The sequence below is a fragment of the Arvicanthis niloticus genome, chromosome 20 (assembly GCF_011762505.2).
Source record: "Arvicanthis niloticus isolate mArvNil1 chromosome 20, mArvNil1.pat.X, whole genome shotgun sequence".
Lineage (NCBI taxonomy): Eukaryota > Metazoa > Chordata > Mammalia > Rodentia > Muridae > Arvicanthis > Arvicanthis niloticus.
Window position 1 is genome coordinate 1,445,483 of NC_047677.1, and position 15,889 is coordinate 1,461,371.

A 15,889-nucleotide genomic window follows, 5' to 3' on the forward strand; every position below is an offset into this window, starting at 1 on the left:
AAGCAACAAACAACACATAAAGTAAAATATCCAAAACTTTCTCATGCAGAATGTTAAGGGGCCTCAAACAAGTCATACAGTCTAAGGTAGCCATAATAATGTTAAAATTATTCCCAGTGATAATAGCATCAGCAAGCAATTGCTATAACACAAAGTTTTAAGTATGCATATAAGTGCTAATCTGACTGATCTTCATAATAATGTCATAGATCAGAACATACTATCTGTAATTTACATGAGCACTGTTAGTTCTTTTGCAAAGTCATGAATCAATTTCCTAACTGAATCAACTTAAGAGGCAGTGTTCTTAGTTTGGGGCTGTAGAGTCTCCTTTTAGTCTATGCTTTCTTGACACCACTGCATGGGCAGGACATCACAACAGTAGGAGTTGTGGGCAGAGGAGTTGTTTACTTCACAGTAGCCAGAAAGAATAAAGGAATTAAGGAAAGGGACAAGAATAAGATACCCCAAAGTACTTGTCCTACTGACCTACTTTCTCCAGCTGTGTCTTGCCCTCTGAAGTTTTATTACTGCTGCTTCCAAAAGATCAAATATTCAAACATGAGCCTGTAGGGGGACGTTTTATAATTAAATTGTAGCAAGAACGCAAGTATATTTATTCTGCCCTCCTTTTGCTTGTCTCAATTTTTAAGAACTTTTCCTTATTGCCTCTATAAGTGAGAAGATAAAGAAGAAAGGTAAACTTGCAACCTTCTCAAAAAAAAAAAAAAAAAACTATTTAAAGTTCTAATTTAGGTAGAAGCCTGGCTAAAGCTTAAAATACAATACAAGTAGTTTTTATGCTGTTGTTTTAAACAACTAAAAGATGCTACCAAATAGACATTATTATAACATTTTCAAAATAGGCATGATCATCCCCGCTTCGTCAATGAAAAGCAGTCTGGGGAAAAGAAATAAAAAGGCCTTCCAAATGCATGAACTCAGAATTCACAGTACCAAGATTCGAATTCAAATCATTGACTCCAATACAAATATATCAACCATCTGTACTCATACTGTCTAGAAAAAAAAATAGTACATATAGGATTCATAGGATTTGGTGATATCCATGGCTTCAGGCATCACCTGGGGTAATAGAAGATATTATTATGTTTGGGAGAATGTCCAGAGTGTAAAAGTACAACTAGAATTTTTGAGTGTTAGCACATGCACCACAACATATCTGAAGTCAGTCAGAGCTCAGAGCTTTAGCTGTGTTTTTCAATGACTCCAGTGTGAGTCACTTGACGCCCGTGTCTGCAAAACTGATTTGAGAGAAATCTATTGGCATAATGAGTACACTGAGGTGTGGCTGAAAGTGGGTGTTTAAGATAGTTTACTCTCTAGTACTTTAAAAATTAGAAATGCACAACTGAAAAAATAGATAAATACATACAAATATAATTTGCCGGGGGAGGGGGGGTCATTGCAAACAAAATTCCAAGAAATTCTTACTAAATTGAGGAGACATCCAAAGTAGCATTGCAGACAACCTCAAAATGAGAGGATCCAAATACATCTGCATTCATTCACAAATTAGACCCCCTACAAACTGCCACAAGAAACTAGAGCCATGTTAGTTCCAAGGTATTATCCTATCATCAGTAATTCATATCAATTAATAGCAATTAAAGACACTACTGCAAACTATAATTCTACTTCTGGATGAATAGATTCAGTTTAGAGGTAAATCAGCCCCCCCCCCAATGTATATTAAAGCTGCCCGGCTAAAAATAACACCACATTTATTGCATTTTGGTGACAGTCATGAGTGCTCTCAATGAGCATATAGCCATAAGCAACAATTTCAAATTCCAGTTTTATTGGGTAAAGGCAGACACCGAGGATAACTGTTGTGGTTTGAATCTGAAATGTCATCCACAGACAGGCTCATGTTTTTAACGCCCAGCCCCCAGCCTGTGATGCTATTTTAAAATCTGTGTATCCATTTGGAAGTGGGGCCGGATGGCTGAAGTCACTAGGGTCTGGACTTTGAAGAGTATATCTTCCTCTTTAGATCTCACTCTGTCTCTTTATGTGCCAAGGAGAACTCCTACAGCCACAGACTCCCAACACCAAGCCTTCCTCTATGCCTTCCCCACCATGATGGACTGAGACACGTGAAACCATGAGCCACGCTAAACCATAAGCCTGCCCTCCCTTAAGTTGCCTCTAGGCAGTATTTTATCATCTTGAGGAGGAACATAACTATTGTAACAAAGTAAACAGAAAGCTTGGATAACTGTTCCTTCATTTAACAGCAACTAACTAGGATAATCCTGTAATGAGCAAAAGAGAACACAGAACAAATTTTGTGTGTTTTGCTAAGAGACATGAAGGGGGAAGTTACACTGTTTAAACACAAGGAGTCAAGATGAACTTTAATCAAAAAGGGAGGTCAGAAAAGCTTTTAGGGAGGCAAGTGAGGTAGGGAGACCTGGTAAATCTACAGTGTGTGTGCAGAGCAAACACGGCCACTGCTGACCTTACATTCAACAGAATGACTCAATTTCTCTGCATTGCACATCTGTTTTTTGGTGTCACACCTACAAATTAAGGATGTTGTTGTTGCTGTTCTGATCCTCACCTTAGGACTTGCAATTTCCCCACAGTCCTCTTGCCCACTTATTCCTTTCTGCTGAGTGAGTCCCTGACTGACTACATGTCTAGAGCCTTACTTGGTCCTCTGCATTGAGGTTAGTGAGAATCAGCCACATGAGCAGACAAATGAGCACAGATATATATCAGCTTCCCCCAGATTAAAATAGTGAATTGATTGAATGCATAAACAAATTTGATTTTTTTAACTGAGGTGAAATGTGCTTAAAAGTCTTAGTACAGTTGTGTTAAGTGATATTTATGCAACTGCACTGTTTTCTAAAAAAACACTTAAATATTAATCATATCTATATAATATAATATTCTCTTGCAGATTTACCAGATCTCTTATTTCATAGATGCAAAAGTTTTGTTAGCCAGATTCTATATTTGCAAATATTAGCCCCAAAACTAAATAAAAAAATACATCTGGTTATACTAATAATGAAGAAGAAAATCTCCTAAAATATTATATATACAATATATGCACAATGTAATATAAACAAAACTTGCACTAGTATGAAATGTAAGATTGCTGTCAAGTGGAAGAAAACACCAAACAAACACGTTTGTCTTTGAACTCGAAATTGCTAATTCCACACATTTTTTTAAGACTTTAAGTTTCACAGCTCTGTATATCCATAAAACACAAATGGTTTTTTGTCAGTAATTTATAGGTAGAAGCACAAGGCCTAAAATTAATATTTACCTATGAAATATTTTATAAGGTTTATTTAATTTTAAATAAATTACAGTCATAAACATGGTACATGTTAAGGTTATTAAAGGTTACTCTCTGTAGCAATTTATATCTTTTCTGTAAAAGTCACTATAATTAGTAACCATCTATTTATATGTTTGAATATGTCTATCTTCTATTCTAAACCAAGCAAAGTTCCCAACCTAAAACTGACTGAAATTCTTGCTGCAAAGGACAACAATACACACTCAGTTGAAACTACATCTTAATTTTTGATCTTTTTCTGATACCTAATAGGATACTCTCTGAGATGCTGAGCAGTAACATGAGTGGCTTCTAGTCAGCCACCATTGGTGAGACACAGCCTGTACTCTACACTGCAGAATTGGTGAGCTGCTGTATTAGGTGGATCTGATGTATTAAATGCAATTTATATGGGATATTTTTGAGTAACTAATACATGACAATGCAATAATCAAATGAAAGAGTATTTTAGCTAACTTCTAAAAACCGGGAATGAAAAAAATTAACTTAGTGCTTGAGATTCTCAGCTCAAGCTCTGCGTAAATGACTTGAAATCTATGTATTTTCCCAATAAGTCCTTATCTCCTATAATCATAGTACCTGTGTTTCAAATCCTTGTATGTTGCTAATTTATAACAAAATACTTCTCTGCCTTACAGAATTCCTTCTCTGAAAGTAGTTCATTGGTGGGAAGAAATCGGGTCAAGAAACTTAGGGTGGGGATATGGGATAGTCCAGTGAGGCTTGGGACAGTAACCTACTAAATGCTGCTGGATTTTCTTTGCTACTAGAAGAAGACTTTCTATAGTGTCTCAGGAGGTTAAACCTGCCAAGCCTAAAATCCTGTATGATGAGGTAAGATTACTCAAGTGGAAAATCTTATCACAGTTTGTGCTTGGAAAAACAAAATGAAACCAGACTTCTTGATGCTCTGCAGAGATTCATGACATCATAGAGGAATTGAAAGGTATAGTGGTAAATTCCTACCACCCTTTTCAGTTAGTTCACCTATATAATTATGTGGGCCTTTCCATACATGCTGAGTCTCCAGAGATCTAATAATGTAAAACACTTCAGCAAATTCCCTCAAAGGTAAAACAGAAGTCATACGTGCCCCTTATGTCTTCTCCAAGGAAGCATGTCTAATGAGCCCATAGATTTAGAAAGCAACAGATTGTTAACTTGTGTGTGCTTCTCTAGCCCACTTAATGAGTGATCACAAAAGCTGCCAGTTTAGAGTATGTCTGTGAATAAGTGAAGACGCTACAGAAAGAGCAGGCTGCCTGGAACTTATGATTCATCAGACCTGATAGAGCTTTAAGTCCCAGTAGCTGACAATGATGCTGGTTGGAGGGCACCCTATAAGTGAGTCATAATGAACCCTGAGGACTCTTCCACAGATAACTCCTTTAGAGAAATAGCATTTATTTAGCTTTTTATTAAGTCTGAATAAACCATGGATCATCATCTTACCATAAGAATTTTAAACTAACTGTTGGACCAACTAACTAGTACAAAGAGCTTCAATACTGAACAAAACCCATCTGTATAAGACTGAACTCAAGCAATTCCCAATGACACAAATAATTTACTTCAGGAGCTAGGCCACAGGTTTATAGTCTATACTACTGTCTTGATATCTTCTTTCCTATCAACTCACACATATGGCTCCATCAGTAGTTAGCTATAACACACTGACAGGAAGAGAAGCTTTAGTGTGCCTTATAAACGTTTGTGCACAATATGTAAATACTATAGGCAAGTGAATAGCTATTGTAATATAGCTGCTTTCGAATGCATCCCTGAGGATGGTGTGGGTCACTCTACCAGACAAAGAAATGTATTGGTGTGGCTACTTGAGAGCAAAAACAATAATGAATGGTTGGCACAAAGGTTTGCATTAAGGACTACCAGCTCTGGCTGTGTATCCAGTTCTAGAGAAAAGACGTATAATTATGAGCACTTATTTCATTATGTGTATGTGTAGTTTGCTTTTGTCTTCTCTTTAAGCATTTATCATCTGGCCTTTATTACGCACAGCTATTATAGCTGTGTCATGGTGCTAAAGTAACATGACGTAAAGAATAGTAAATATCAACCAATGGCAATATTCTCTTTCTAGACATGGCTAGTATAGTTTTGGTAATAAAGCATGCTTCAAAAGGGTTATATGGTATAACAGAAGATTGACTTCTTCATTGCCCCTGAGATTAAAGGTGGTTTAAGAAAAGGCATAGGAGTGCTAAGGTGACAAAGGTTAGTTAGACTTTGATGACAAATCTATGAGTTGGTTTGTTGAGGTCATTGTCTTCACTTATCACAGGCTGACTTGGGTATTGTGAAATATGTTGTAGACATCATAGCATCTGTAGTCAACTGACTCAATAATTTACCTTTAATAATTACCATTAATAATTAGGATGGGCCAGAAACAATCACTTAAAGGGCTTGAGAGCAGAATGCAGGTTTACTAAAGTGAAATTCTATTGTGGAGAGACATTTCAACCATTGTTCTCCAGTTTCTGGCCAGTCCTTCTGTCAGCTCACAAATCACTTACTTTGTGACCACTTGCAAAATTTTTTGTAATTTTCCCCTCCTAGAGCTTATTCTCTGATGTTCGTGGATGGATACAATTATGTTCACATTGTGAGGATAAAGGATAAGTAAGAGTAGAACATATGAAAATTATTTAAAATATAAGATTTTTCTATAAAAACATTAAGGCTGTTTAATCTTGACTTCCTGAGGAGTATAAAAATCACAGTAATATATATATATATATATCATATATCATATATATATATCACATATCATATATATATGATATATATATATCATATATATATCAGAGAAACTGATATATATATATCATATATCATATATATATATATATATATATATATATCAGAGAAACTGAGAAAGTAAACCCTCATATTTACCTATATAGTAAGTAACCTGCCCCCAAACTGTAAAGAAGGTCAGAATTCAAAACACTAGATTCCATGAGATGCAAGTAATTAAATAATCATTTAAATGAACTGGCATTCCATAATCACCATTGAATCACTTTTTTGAAAAATAAGATATTTCTACATTTCAAAATTTCATAGCAACCTACTAAAACAAATTTTTTTAATATAGATATAGCACCAGAGTGATGACTCAGTCCTTAAAGAACTTGCTATTGTCGTAGAGGCACTGGGGTTGGTTCATCACCCATGTCAGGAAGCATATGACCATATACAGCTTTATATATACAGTTTTAGAGGATCTGTTGCCCTTTTCTCGCTTCCACAGGTATCAAACATGCACACCATGAGCATATGTACATGAAGAAACTCAACATATGCACATAATATAAAAACAAATAAATATTGTTAAAAACAAAGCATGAGAATGCTTGAATCTTGTTTTGAGGGAAATGGATATTTTACAAGCTCATGGATACATCAGTATACGTAAGGTCTGAGCCCAACAAGAGAAGGATGTTTAAAGCAAAACTGGAGTGATTCAGTGTCCAGTATCCTTCTGCTCCTTGGCAGTAAAAGAATTTGGTGTGACAGTCCCTGCCAGGAAAAAGGCCAATGACACTCATGTCACCATAAGGAAATGAGCTCAGTAGCTTCCACGTTTTTTCTTCCTCTGCAAGCAGTAAACAAGCACCTGCCACCATTCTTTTCTCTGACAGATGGCCTCTCCCCAAGGATAAATCCAGAAAGCACAGGAGTAGCACATCCATGGTTCATGTGTCACTTAACCTAGGCTGTGTCTGAGCAGCTCTGTTAGGAATTTTGACCGTTTTGCAAGCTACTAAAGCTTTCCGTGACGAAACTGGCCAGGCTGGTCCCAAGTTGCCTTTTAATTATCCTCATTAGTATTAGAGGACACATATTGACTAACACACTTGTGTCTTACACTTCCTGGAAAAGAGTCGTGTGACTTCTAAATGAAGAATTTCAAAGTTGGTATCTATGATAGCGACTGCTGTCCTTGCTCCAACAACCCTCAATCTTCATAACCGATAAACATGAAATAGCACAGCTTTTATGATATAGTGACGTCAGAGAATGTAGACTTTGCTTTAGCACCCTGGGTGGCTCACTATGCCCTCCACCCAAGCTCAACCCTGGAGCCTCGGCACCTATGGCCAGACTTCTTTGGTTATCTGCCCAGATATCATCTTCCTCCAGACTCTGTGTCACCATGGCCAACCCACATGCTGGGATACCATCTGCTGAGTTTTCCTGGTTCTCATGGTCTCCAACCTCTTGGCTGTCAAATCCACTTCTGTTGTGATCATCTTCTGCCCTCCTAAGGACTCCACTGACTTACTTTGACACTCTCCCATCAGTTAAAGTAAATTACAATTCCAGGCACTTCTTGCACCCTGATGCTGATGGAGAGTCTTTAAACAAATGGACACATCCCACTACCACCAAGCTCTTCAGTGATATTATACTAGTCTCTGCCCTATTTCTAAATCAGAAAACACTCCAGTTGAACAAGTTTCAAGCATAATGGAAACAGATGGTTGTTTACTAGTTTCTAGAAAATGATAAGACATGTGCCAGCCCATGCTAAGACACCCTGATAAGAAGTGGAAATTTCTCACAGATAAGCAGAGGTGAAAAAGTAATCACCGAGTTAGCATTGCAAACAGCCTGCTATCCAAAGCACATATATAAAGACATAACATTAGCCCTTTAGCATGGAAACAAAATGTTCACACAATTAGAAAACTATTTTCAAAGCAGTTATAGGTTTTTGTCAACATATATGAAGCTATGAAAGATATAAATACTTTATCATGCTTTTAAAACAGTTCTTTGGTTTGGCAACTAGTGTTTGGTTTACAAAAAAAATCTAAAAATACAATCAGTCAGTGTTAGACTTTATTGCTATGCATTGATCAACATACATTTAATAAGTTAAAGATGTATTGAAAACAAACAGCCTTAAAGTGATATGACCTTCAAACTGGAAAAACTTCATAAACATCATAGCAAGTAACATTAAATAACAATAATTAAATAGTCATATAAGGAAACATCCTATATACTATACAACAATGAATTTTTCTTCAATAGCCTTAGGAGAGAAACACTAATATCAGTTCCATTGTACAGATAATACCCCTGAGGCCCATAAAGGTTAATGATTTGCCTGAGTCCATGCAGCTCAAAAAGGAAGCAAGTAAAACTCAAGATTGGCAATTCATGACTTAGCTTACTGCACTGTGCTTTGCCTCTGAGTGATTTCAGAGACTACTGAAGCCAGATAGTGCCAAAGCATGTTAAGAAAGAGATTCAATTTCCAATTTTCAGGTTCCTTCCCCAAAATCTCCATGAGGTTTAAATGTTCACCATGCAGTAGAAATATTATAAAATTGCATGCAGCAGACTACTAATTGATACAAGCAAAAACAAAAGAGGAATTATAAATTGCTGCTGTAATTACAAATTCATGCAATAAGCTTAAGCTATGGATATGCATTTAAATTATAACAAGAGACTCCACACACTTCTAGAGAGGTTCATGTTGGAGATGCCTCTGGAATCAGCTCACAGAGTTACGTCATGTTCTCCATTACATACCAATAATAAAGGAGCCACATACCAAATTCAATATGAGATATCCTTCACATATATGCAATGTGGCTGTGACCTTGAAGGACTGCTGTTTTAGCCACACTTCCTGCAATCATAGCCATACATAGAATTGTTATTTGCTTGACATCTCTAGGACAATGATATCACTCTGGGACAGTAACGTCTTCTTTCTAGTTACTGCCTTGACCTTCTAAGGCTGTGCATTTACATATACAGTTTTCTACCAGTGAGGTTTTTAATAATTGCCAAAGCAACATTTATGATGTTTGCAAAGTAAGATAACAGTCTGACAGGTTATTCAGCTATTTTCTGTCCTTGAGCATGTATATGCTAGAATTTTATAACTGAAAAGAGTATAAATGAAACCTGATACTTAATCAATGACAGCAGTTATTGCAGTGACATGTTATTAAAAGTGACAGTTATTGCTTTTAACATGCTATATAAATACACTATTGTTTTAAAATTCTATTGCCAATATGCTGGTCAAGAACACGATTTTACTTGTTTTATAAATATGTAAAACATCTTTAAAATATTAACAAATTTGAAGTGAATTTAACTCAAAAATTAGTTGCAATACTTTTAATCTTAGGAGATACACTGGTGTCAAAGTTTAAACCAAAATGTGATAAAGACTTATTTGCCACAGTACCATGCATCATTAATGATACAAACTCACTGTTTACTTACTGCCCAGAAATGCAATAAAGAAAACTGCAGGCCTTGGTTGCAGCCACAAACTCATGTTTTTCAAGCTGACATCATTGGTTCTGTCTCCAGAAGAATGTTGACATACCCCAAACCTTTCTAGAAATGGATATGTCATGTCATTAATTATCCCAAAATCAAAACAACCGTGAGGCAAAATGTTGCTGAGAAGTCCCTAAGTAGGCTACGAACTCTCATGACCACTGAATTCCAATTTGACAAACTATATTCTCCTCTGTATTGGAACAAATGGGACAGACTACTTCACCCAGAGGGAACCGGCAGTTAGGTTAAATTCATAAAGCAGGGGAGGCAGTCAGATGGGAAACAGTGATACACTGAAGCTATATTTTTACCACCCATTCTGAAATCAGAATAGCAGGCAGTTTATTTTGATGAGGGAACTCTAAGGATTCATTATATTCTCTTTTCTTTCACACATAAGAAACATAATAAATAAAGAAATGAACCAAAAACTTTTCGTATTTTATCCTGTGCAACTGTTTGATTATGAAATCTGGGCTGTGAGCTAGAGGACCATCATTAACCCAGCTACATAACCTAAAGGAAACCTCCAGATAAAAATAAAAACAACCAGTCCCATTAAGATCAAACATTGTTGCAGACATGGTTGGCTGGTTAAATATCAGAGCCATTTGTAAGTACATCATTTTGGGGATTGTCATGGACTTGAAAAATGTTTTTCATTAACTAGCTTTTGTTTAACAGAAAAGGTTTGCAGCCTCTCAAGTGAGACCTAGCATTGTCCTGCATGGAGTCCGGTAGTACATGACACTAGGAGAGAAACACAGCACTCTGCCCTTGTAGCTTGAATATGAAAGCAAACAAGTATGTTGACTGGCAACAGCTAGTGTGATTCACTTGGGGAAGGTTTGCTGGTCTATTTCTGCTTATGTAACAGATCAGTTGACTAGGTAGAGGCCTGTGATCAGTTGACATCTGATTTAAAAGTGACATGTCAAGCTTGTTGGTTTCATTTTGCCTGTGTAAAGGTTGTGGGTACAGATAAACCTCAGGCACAAGAACTCATGTTTATTTTGAAAAAAAAAATCAATTCACCTATTATGGTCTCACTTTTTTTTAAATTGGATATTGTACTTGTTTACATTTCAGATGCCATCCTCTTTCCCCATTTACCCTCCCTGGAAACCCCCTATTCCATTCCCCCTCCTCCTTTTTGCTTTTATACTATTTTAATTACATGCAAGTATTAAGGTCAGTTCTAGGTTGAGGGTCTAGCAATACAATAGATGCAAATAGTCAAGGAACAAGCAAGACAATAAACACAAATAGTCAAAGAGCAAGCAAGGCATTAAACCCAATTACATGAACACTCCAGTGATCATTGTTTCTAAAGGCTTTTCAGGATGACCAAAATATCTGAGCCTACTTCTCTGTCCTAGCCCAAAGTCATTTTCATGTCTGAAGCCTACTTCCTTGTTCTAGCCTAAAATTTAGATTCCTACCTAAAAATCCTTTTTTGTTCTAGCCTAATGTCAAATTCCTGCCTGAAGTCCACTTCCTTGTCCTTGGCTAATTTCATATTCCTGCCAAGCAGCCCATTTCTTTGGACTTGGACCATGTCAGATTCTTGCCAAGCAGCCCCAAAGGCTCTCCGCCTTTCTCCCTTTTTTATTTCATAAACAAGACTGAGCCGATCTTAGGTCATTCTGCCAAGAATGCCTTCCTTACCTGTCATGGAATATGCATTATCAAAAGCAATGCACTTGTCTTAGGTTGGTAAGGCTCTGTGCAGAAATCTTACCTGTTTTTGGCTTGCCAGAATGTTAATTTAATAACTCGATCTGGGGGGTCCATTTTAAGGTTCAAGCCATGTACTTTAGCTGCCAACATGTTCATGCTGTTAAAGACAAGTTTTAACACAATGGGCAGGACAGACAGTCTGACTCTCCATATGACTTGTCTGGTCTTGTCTTAATTTATTCACTATTTCCAACTTCCCATCTACTTTAAATCTTATCATCTTCAAATGGCTTCAATATTCACAATATAGAAACCCATACATTTAGGATGCTATAAAAGTTAATTATCAGTGTCAAGTAGATTTAAAGTCACACTAGAAACACACCTTTTGGTTTCTGTGAAGTAGTTTCCAAGATCTAACTGATGTGGGAAATGCCACGCTTGAAATGGACAGCCCCATTGAATAGGCCAGAGTTCCAGATTGAGTAAAGATGCAAAAAGTGAACTAAGCATTGACATTTAGCACTATGATGCCTCCTGACTCTGATGAGCCTCCTCATGTTTCCATTACCATGTCTTTTCCACTATGATGGGCAGTGTACTCTCAAACTGTGAATTGAAACAAACCTTACTTCACTTCCTTATTTCTTGGAAGGTATTTTTTTTCATGACAACAAGAAAAGTACCAATTCTTTAGCAAATAACATCCTGTCATTGTGAACCCTCTTAAGAGGTAAGCAGGAGAGTGGACATGAATAGCGAACGTTTGCAAGTCCAAGTGATACACAATTCCAAAAGGAGAGCAGAGCTACAAAGACAGAACCTCACTTAGCAGAAAAATAATGTAAAAAGAAGTAGGTGCTTTTTTCAAATTTAAAATATGCCAGTCAAAACAACATATTGAGATTATTATAGAAGTGTATGCAAAAAACTGTTCATGATGTTTCTGCAAACTGACTAACTGTAGCACTGTACTAAAGAGGAAGTTTCAGGACTATCACAATAAAATGTATCCCTTCTCAGAAGTGGGAGTTGATTTTATTCTTTACTCTCTATATTGCTTAAATGTTACAAGATACAATTTACAAAAGTTCCTTGACTGGTAATGGGCTAATGTTACAATACAATTAAGTTGAAAATCTTGTAGGTCAAAAATTGTGCAGCACAGTTAACCTATAAAACACTAAGGCTTAGAAATGTCACTGTAGAACCTTTATTGTTTCTTTCATGGTTGCATGGTTGACTGGAACCTGTAGCTTACTGTTGCTGTTTACATAGCCAGGGTGTTGTAATACATAGTGCCATTCCAGAAACATTAACATTGAAAATTCAGAATATAAAAAAAAAATCAAAACAAAAACAAAAAAAGCCAGGCAGTGGTGGCACACGCCTTTAATCCCAGCACTTGGGAGGCAGAGGCAGGCAGATTTCTGAGTTTGAGGCCAGCCTGGTCTACCGAGTGAGTTCCAGGACAGCCAAGGCTATACATAGAAACCCTGTCTCGAAAAAAAAAAAAAAAATCAAAACAAAAATTCAGAATATAGCTGCTAATGAATGTGTATCACTTTCACATCATAAAGTAGAAAAATTGCAAACTAAACCATCTTGAGTTGGACACATGCTACATAAAAACCACATAGATTGTTATATACAAAAGCAAAGTGAGCTCATCAAAGGCAAACTGGAAGAATGAGCATTAAGCATGGAATGGCTCATTTACTGTAACTGGTAAGTATGTTTAACACCAACAGCTCATTGAGTTTACACGGCAACAGACTGTTTCTAACTGTTGTATTTGCCTTCTGCTAGAATGAATGATCTGGGAATCGCTCAACCACTGAGTCCTTTTGGAGTTCTCAATGACTAATATAACTTGTTCAATGATTGATAACCACAGCATGATGGATAAACAGGAATTGATTGCAGTACAGCAATCCTAATTCTAGCAAACCCAAAGTCATTCAACATGCACTAGTAAGCTGCCTTTGAACAGGTTGTAACACATTCTATCCAATCAAGATGTCTTTTGATGTAACAAACCAGAGTTGACGATCTACATCCCTTGACATAATCCAAAATCTACAGGCTAAGCTAAAAAGAAATTAAAATTGTTCATAAAATAAGCACATAAATTAAAGCTTTATCCTTTTTTCTTTTTATTGTTTAAATATTGTTGTATATATGCACACATATGCACAGAGGTTGGAGGACTATATTCAGGAGTCATTTCTCTTTTTCCCCTGTGGCTTCAAGAGATTGAACTCATGTCGGCAAGCTTGTGTGGCAAGTGCTTTTGCCCACTAAGCTCTAAAACTTTTATTATTATCAACATCAAATTCATCAGTGTACAGTGATGGTGATAGCTTTCCATTTCACATTAGCTTTGGGACTCTAGCCTTGAAAACTGAAAGTTCCTCTAGATTGAAGTGAAATCATCATCTTTCTTGCTCCATACATGACAATAATAAGACCAGGAACATTTTCTTTCAAATTTTATCATCGTACCACTCCACTGCTATTATCTATTGCATTTGAAAAATTGACATTATTTCATTTTTACTACTGATATGTTTTCACATGTACAACATTTGAATTATTCAAAGATGTTACAAATAACTTCTAAAATATGCACTAATGTGAAAGAATTATAAACATGTCTGCTAAAAATCCACCACTCTTGTGAATACTGTAGCTCAAATTTAGTTGTTCTTTTTTATGGAAAACTGCTGCTTGTTCAGGTTGTTGCTTGGACTGTTGTCATTATACTTAACTGGTATAAAAATATTATGACATCAAGACACATATTATCTCTATCTATATCATTTATCTATGTATAGATAGGTATACATATGTGTATATATGGATGGATAGATAGACAGACAGACAGACAGATAGATAGATAGATAGATAGATAGTGAGATGTTTGCTATGTTATAACTTAACATATCCATCGTTTGATAATGTCCTTAGTGACTATTGCTTCTGAGAATAGAAAACCAACTTACCCATAAGCCTCTGCCTTACTAGGCCTTTAAATGATCACATTTTTGAAATATTAGTTAAAACTTAACAGATTCATTAATTTTACTCTCAAAATAAAACAAATTCATTCTTAGGGTCATGCTGTTTGTGTCTCCTGTTCATTGACATATAAGGAAGTTTTCATACAATTCAGCCATGGATTCTTCTATTAATATAATGCTATACATGACTGCATACTCATTCCCTAATCTGTTTTTCTTCCGTTATTTCTCATCATTTTTCTTCTCTTATAAATCCTCATTCAATACTTGTGTATTTACATTTTCCCAAACTTTAACCATTTATTGTTGCTATGGTCATTGAATAGTCGAGACTTTATCAACACGAAGTATGTGCCTTACATGTTGCTTTTACATGCTAAGCTCTTTGTGGGGTTTTCAAATTAATTTAATTCCTCCTATATTAGTTACTTTTATGTTGCTGTGATAAAAGACCATGAGCAGAGAAACCTATGGAAAAAATATTTATTTGGCTGACAGTTCCAGAAGGATAGAATCCTCAAAGACAGGAAGAGCAGGGTAACAGACAGGGATGGCAACAGGAGCAAGAAGCTGACTGGTCATATCTCAACCACACACAGGAAGCAGAGAGGAAAGTGGGGCTGTGGTTATAAATCCTCAAAGCCCTCTCCTCAGTGATGTACTTCCTCCAGTTAGGGTGTACCTCCTACAGAGTCCATAACCTCCCCCAAAAATGCCACCATCCGGAGACCAACAGTTCAAATACAGGAGCCTATGAGGGACATTCCTCTTCAAACCATTACAGTTCCTTTACGTTTCTGTATTAGTGTTAGTGTAGGGGGGAAGTAGTTCACTGTCTTAACATGTTTTAATACTCAGAAAAAGCAAGTTCTTAAATTATCCTTTTTTTTTCTAAAAGGTTTTCCCCATGCCATTCATACTTCCATTTTAATGGCAAACTTTTCCCCAAAGTCCCTTTGAGATTTCAAATTTAACTGTATTAAATTTATAAGTGCATATGGGGTGGATAAATTTTATACAACACTTATTATTCTTATACAGGAATGCAGTGGAGACATTGCTCTCTGCTAACTTTGTTTTGTGCTTCTCTCATTTCCCTCTTCATATAATTCTTATATATTTCCTATCCATAGGTATGCATGACTGTTGTAAATGAAATAACTTTCCATCATGTTGTCTATTTATTGTGGACAAGTAAGCTGATTTATAGTTTTTTTTTTTTAATGTATGTGAGTACATTGTAGCTGTCTTCAGACATACCAGAAAAGAGCATTGGATCTCATTACAGATGGTTATGAACCAGCCTGTGGTTGTTGGGAATTGAACCCAGGACTTCTGGGAGAGCAGTCAGTGCTCTTAACCGCTGAGCCACCTCTCTAGCCCCTACAGTTGTCTTTTCTATGCCTAAGTAACTGTACCCTTTTATTCTAATATTCTACTTTGTCACATTTTCCTAATAATTATAACTTTTCAAAATTACAACTTTTAAAAAGACAGT

At 36.3% G+C, this 15,889-nt stretch overlaps 1 protein-coding gene across 3 annotated transcripts in view; it reads right to left on the bottom strand.

Annotated features, from left to right (window-relative positions):
• The window catches only part of Pkib (cAMP-dependent protein kinase inhibitor beta), a 95,915-nt gene that overhangs the window by 61,946 nt on the left and 18,080 nt on the right, over positions 1-15,889 (bottom strand). The window lies entirely within an intron of this gene.